The sequence below is a fragment of the Arachis ipaensis genome, chromosome B02, assembly GCF_000816755.2.
Source record: "Arachis ipaensis cultivar K30076 chromosome B02, Araip1.1, whole genome shotgun sequence".
Classification (NCBI taxonomy): domain Eukaryota; kingdom Viridiplantae; phylum Streptophyta; class Magnoliopsida; order Fabales; family Fabaceae; genus Arachis; species Arachis ipaensis.
The window spans coordinates 96071131-96077890 of record NC_029786.2 but is presented as its reverse complement, the minus strand read 5'-3'; positions in this window follow the sequence as shown (position 1 = coordinate 96077890).

The window sequence follows — 6760 nt, the reverse complement described above, 5'->3', positions numbered from 1 at the left end:
ATTAGCTTCTGAACTATGGGTATTTTGCCATTGGATCAAGAGTTGAGGAATAGATTCCTAACCCTTTATTATAGTGTGTTTTGCCAATACCTCTAGAGGATGCAAAATTGGACCAGCTTCAAAAGTTTCTTGAGGAAATGGCAGATATCGACAGTTTAAATCATCATGAAACTTCTTGAGGACCAAAACATGAAAAACAGGATGAATCCGCGAATGCTCAAGTAATTCCAGCTTATAGGCAACGTGTCCCACCTTTTCAAGCACTGTAAAGAGACCAAAATATCGGAGGCCTAATTTCTGGTTCTTCCTCAATCCAGTTGAGTGTTATCGATATGGTTGCAACTTAACCAACACTTCCTCCCTGGGCTCGAAATTAACATTTCGACGTCTTTTATCTGCCTGAGACTTCATGTAAGCCTGTGATTTCTGCAACGAAGTCTTAAGTCTATCCAAAAGTGAGTCTCTTTCAGACAATAATTGCTGCAACTGTGGAGGATCAATAGGTGAGCGTTCATACCGAGCAACTCACGGTGGTTCACGACCATACAATGCCTTAAAAGGTGACATGCCAATGCTCCTATGATGATTGGTGTTATACCAAAATTCAGCCCATGGCAAGTGTTTGCTCCAGGTTTTAGGATGATCAAAAGAGAAACAGCCAAAGATACATTTCCACACATCTATTCACCACTTCACTTTGGCCATCTGTGGCAGGATGATAAGTTGAACTCATGGCCAGAACAGTACCTTACAACTTGAATAGCTGTTGCCAAAAGGCACTAATGAATACTTTGTCTCGATCTGAAACAATGGACTTAGGCATACCATGTAATTTAACAATATTAGCAACAAAGCAATCAGCCACACTTTTACTAGAGAAATCAGCCTTTAACGTCATAAAATGAGCATATTTTGTCAAACGATCAACTACAACTAATATCACAGTAAAGCCATTGGAAGGTGGAAGGGCTGTAATAAAATCCATTGAAATATCCTCCCAAACCTGTTGTGGTATCGGCAGGGGTTGCAATAGCCCACCCGGAAGAGTATTTTCGCTCTTTGCTTGTTGACAAATCACGCAATGTCGCACAAAGTCCTTAATATCTTTATGCATGTGGAGCCAATAAAAGTGAGAAGTGATGCGACTTGTTGTCTTAGCAATTCCAGAGTGACCACCTGTTGGTGAGTTATGAAACTCATGTAAAATTCGAGGAGCCAAAGGAGTAAGAATATATAATCGTTCTCTCCAAAACAGCAGTCCATTTCTTACAACAATTGGATCTTGTTTGTGTGGCTGTGTCGCATATTTCTGCATCAACTCGGTGGTCGTTGCATCCTCATAAAGTGCTTTGCGGAGATCATTTAGCCAAGTATGAACCGGTTCTGACCATGCCATGTTGAATGACCGAGAAAGAGAATCAGCAGCGACATTTTCACACCCTGGTTTATTCTGAATTGTGAAGTCATACCCCAAAAATTTTGGAAGCCATGCTTGCTGCTCCGGGGTTTGGAGTGTTTGCTCCATTAACTCTTTTAGACTACGTTGATCAGTTTTGATAGTGAAACGGTGGCCCAGTAGGTAATGTCGAAACTTAGATAATGCCTCTGTAATTGCATGCAACTCCCTAATATATGCAGATTGTTTCTGCATTCGAGAGGACAATTTTTTTGAAAAATAGGTAATGGGATGACCATCTTGAGTTAAAACAGCACCAATAGCAGTGCCTGATGCATCCGTTTCCAAACAAAAGGGCTTTTGAAAATCTGGCAAGGCTAGTACAGGAGCAGTGGTAAGAGCATGTTGCAACTGTTTAAATGCAGACTCAGCAACCTGTGACCAAAGAAATTTGTCCTTCTTTGTTAATTCGGTAAGTGGAGCTACAATTGTAGCATACGACTTGATAAACCGGCGGTAATATCCAGTAAGCCCAAGAAAACCCCTCAATTGTTTCAAGTTCATCGGAATTGGCCAAGAAAGAACGACTTCTACCTTGGAACTATCCATAGCAACACCAACTGCATTAATTGTGTGACCTAAGTAATCAACTTGCCTTTCACCAAAGGAACATTTGGAATACTTAGCAAATAATTTTTCCTTAAGAAGAATTTGCAATACAGTCTCCAAATGAGATAAATGTGCAGACCAAGTAGGACTGTAAACCAATATATCATCAAAGAAAACCAAGACAAATTTCCTCAACACATCCTGGAAAACAGTGTTCATCAAGCTTTGGAAGGTCGCAGGGGAATTGGTTAAGCCAAAGGGCATGACTAACCACTCATAATGGCCATGATGAGTTCTAAAAGCAGTTTTATAAGTGTCAGCCGGGTTGAGCAAGATTTGATGATAACCAGCCCGAAGATCCAACTTTGAAAAATAAGATGCACCATGCAATTCATCAATTAATTCATCAACAGTAGGAATGGGAAAAGAGTCCTTAATAGTAATAGAATTTAGTGCTTTATAATCAGTACAAAAACGCCACGAACCATCTTTCTTTCTAACTAGGAGTACAGGAGAGAAGAAAAGGGGCTCTTACTTGGCCGAATGATTCCTTCTTGTAGCATATCTTTAACCATTGTTTCAATCTGCTCCTTTTGGCTATGTGGATATCTATAAGGCCTCACTTTTACCGGGTTTGCCCCTTCCAACAAGGGAATACTATGGTCATGGCTTCAATTAGGAGGTAAGCCCACCGATGTTTGAAAATTTTGCCAATAAAATTTGAGAAGCACTACTAGTTCTGGAGGTAAGTTCTCTGGCAATTGGTGGAATTCCTCATTTTGCACCATCATATCAATATTTTGCAAGGTATAAAATTCTACAATCGATCCCGTATGAGACATTCTTTTGAATTGGTGAAACTGAACCTCAGAAGGTAGCTGCTGTGGATCCCCTTGCAATGTAATCAATTCACCTTCATGGTAAAATTTGAGGGTCTTGGTGCGATAATTATGAATATGGTCATCAAGAGTTCCTAACCAAGTTGTCCCCAATATTAGGTCTGCACCTGCTGCTGGTAACAAGAAAGCTGAAAATGTCAATGTATGGCACTGAGCATTGAGAATCACTTTGTTGACTAAACCCTCTACATGAAGACAAACACCATCACCCACCATGATTTGCATCTCAGCTGGCTCGATTGGCAATTCAAGAAACTTAGCAATTCTAGGTTGAATAAATGTATCATCACTACCTCCATCTATAAGAACTTGTACTGGAACACCTTTCACAAATCCCTGAAAACGGATTGTACCACATCCATCGCCTCCTTTAAAGGCATGTAAGGATAAATGGTGAATCATTGGTTGTTCATCCACAGCAGGTTGTCCATCTAGAACAAAGTCAGTTAAAGGATTTCCCTCTTTATCTTCCTCTACTTGCAAAATCATAAAATGTTTGTTAGGACAACGATGATTTAAAGTGAAGTGTTCATCACAATTAAAACAAAGACCCTTCTCCTTCTTTTGTTGAATTTCCGCTGGAGTTAAGCGTCTGAATGGTTGTTGTCTAGGTGCATTAGTGGGGCTTTTAACTGTTGGAGCTGGTAACAAAGGGGGCATATTTTGTCTAAACGGTGTTGTTGAGCTTTGGTTTGGTTTAGATGATGAAGAATCTCTATTATAGACACCAGAATGTTGCTGAGTTGATTTTGCAAGCACATATTTCTCCTCAAATAGACGAGCAAGAGACACTGCACGTTGTAAAGTCATAGGGTGAAATGCAAAGACATCCCGTTTAATCTCTTGTTGAAGACCACTGATGAAACAATCAAGGATAGCATCTGGAGCCAGACCAAAAATACGATTGACAAGAGAAGTGAATTTACTTTTGTTGTTTGAGATAGCTTGAATAATGTAGCTCGAGGGCAATCAAAAGGGGATGGACCAAATTCAGATTCCAAGACACGAGCCAAAGAAGGCCACGAATGGAATGGGTTGGCGCACTGCATCATTTGGTACCAAGAAACGGCATCGCCATCCATATGAATCGCAGCAATTGTAATGCGATCCTCATCAGGCGTGTTGTAATAATAAAAAAATTGCTCTGCACGAAAAATCCATCCCAAAACATCGCGACCATCAAAACGTGGAAAATCCAACTTCACATTACACACCTGAAATGGGGTGCGAGGTTGCGGGACTGCACCGTGCACAGAGGTAGGAGAATGCTCAAGTTGAACTTGTAGATTAGAGAGTAAGGTTTCTATGTGTTCAATGCACTCTGACCTTGCTAAGAGCACTTCCATTCTATTTTCAAGATCAGTCAAGCGAGCTGCTGAATTATTAGACATAGCGATAAGCAATGAAAGCACCAATGATGGAGGACAAGTGTTTGAAGAAATTAAATGGTAATAACAATTGTTGTGGTGGAAGCTTAATAATAATCCACAGAAGTCACATGGAAGCAAGTGGCACACTCTCTCCCCTTCTATAAGATGTAATCCTTTAGTTTTGTAGGTATTTTTTTGCTCCTTTTGCTCTTTTTTGTTGTCACAATTTCAGGGGCACTAGTCACATGTTCAGGGGCATTAGTCACGTGTTCACTTTCTTTAACAGCATTATTTTCATTCTCATTATCATAATCTTTCAATTGTATCCGTATTTAACCCATTTGCACATCATACATTTTCTGAAGCTCCAACAACTATCATTGCAACGTGCCAATCTCCACGCACATATTCTATGATGAGATCGGATTGTCGACGTCATGTTTCAGTTATAAGTTTAAGAGTATATACCCATTTTGGTCCTTAAAAAATTTCAGACTGGACACTTTAGTCCCCAACTAAAATTAATTGCTCGATTGGTCCCTAACAATTAACTCCGTCACTCACTTAGGTCCTTTACTCCGTTAATTCTAACGGAAGACAAAATAGTCCCTGACAACTCTAACAGGGGACAAAATGATCCCTGATCACTTCTGTTTGGAAACGACACTGTTCTCTCCCAATTTCCATCATATCTTGCATAACACTAACAGTCTAACACTGTAACTTCAAACTACACAATGCACACTCTATAAATTTAATGTTCACAAGAAAAAAAAATCCTCAATTTGCTCTCAACCAATTCATACTCAGGAAACTAATGCTTGTGTCTCCCAACTAATTGTCGTCTTCGATGGATCCCATAAATCTAGACAGCAAGTCTGATTTGTTAAGACTCGTCGTCGTCGTTGCCATCTCCCTCCTCCTCTGCCCTAACATCTCCATGACCACATTGTCCACCACTACGATCGGTTTCTTCAGCTTCTTCTCCGAACCAATGTTCAATAATCGCTTCAGTTTCCATATGAGCGGCAACGGCAACATTGCTCGTTGTAATAGCTTGGATGCGAGGTCGAAACTGTCTCCCAACTTGGACTCCGGAAAAGAAGGAATGAAGCACTCAATGTCTATTTCAAATGAGAATTTGCATATGATGTCGAAGGAGAATCTTCTCATGATATCCTAATGTCCAACAATCTATATTGCTTGCTGGAGAGTGGAGAAAGGTGTGCCCTTGGAGCAGTTGTGGAACTTGGTCTTGAGGATGTCGTGGACGTTGTCGGGGTTGGAGGTGATGTTATCAAAGACGTGGAAGTAGATGCTTTTGGTGGGTGAAATGCAGAGGAGGTGGATGTATCAGTCACAAAGATTTAGAAAGTGTGTAGTCCATGACATGTTGAGGTAGGTGCGACACGTGTGACAATTACACCATGACTTAATCTTGGAGCTAAAGAGGAGGAAGGAAAATATGAAAAAGAAGACTATGAAGGTGAAGAAGGAGAGTATGAATGTTAGGGTTATGCGAGATATGATAAAAATTAAGGAAGAACAGTGTCGTTTTTGAATAAAGGGGTCAGGGATCATTTTGTCCCTTGTTAGAGTTGTCGGGGATCATTTTGTCCCATATTAGAGTTTTCAGGGACCATTTTGTCTTCCGTTAGAGTTGACGGAGCCAAGGACCTAAATGACTGACGGAATTAATTGTTAAGGACAATCGAGTAATTAATTTTAGTTGGGGACTAAAATGTCTGATTTAAAATTTTTTGAGGACCAAAATGGGTATATAAATTCTAATTTTAAAAATTAAAAATTTTATTTTTTAATAATTTTAAAAAAGTTTAAATTAGTTGATATTTTAATTGGTTATCTTAATATATCAAACTTAAAGTTAAGCTCATCTCTTTTTATGTGATACACAATATTAGATATGCCAATTTTATACATGAAATTTTAATTTATCCTTATTATTAATATGCCAAACTTGACATGGGGTATTGAAGAGATAATGATCGTATCATCTTTTATTTATTTATATATTACAAAACTAAATAGTATAAAATAAAATCGGATATATTTTTATGTTAACAGAAATAAAAAATGAAAAGACAATTCCACAATATTTGCATACACACATCACACACACACACAAATATATATACTAATCATATATGCATATACTTAAACAAGAAACTATTACCAATAAATCTGCAACCCTATATATCCAACTTGGAAGAACAAGCTCAATACTGGCTAGCTAGTTATTATATATGCATGTAGGATCTATTTTTGTGCTCGCAATCTGTTACTAACATTTGAGTCATAAAACAACAGCAAGCATTTTTGGAATAAAACCAATGACATCTTAATAATAGACTTCGTGTATGCATTTTTAATTCAAACTGGATGCAAGCACATTGTCAAGCACTGACTATTTATGCTTATGATAAGGAAATTGGACAAGTCTGTAGCACAATACAAATAAGCTCTTA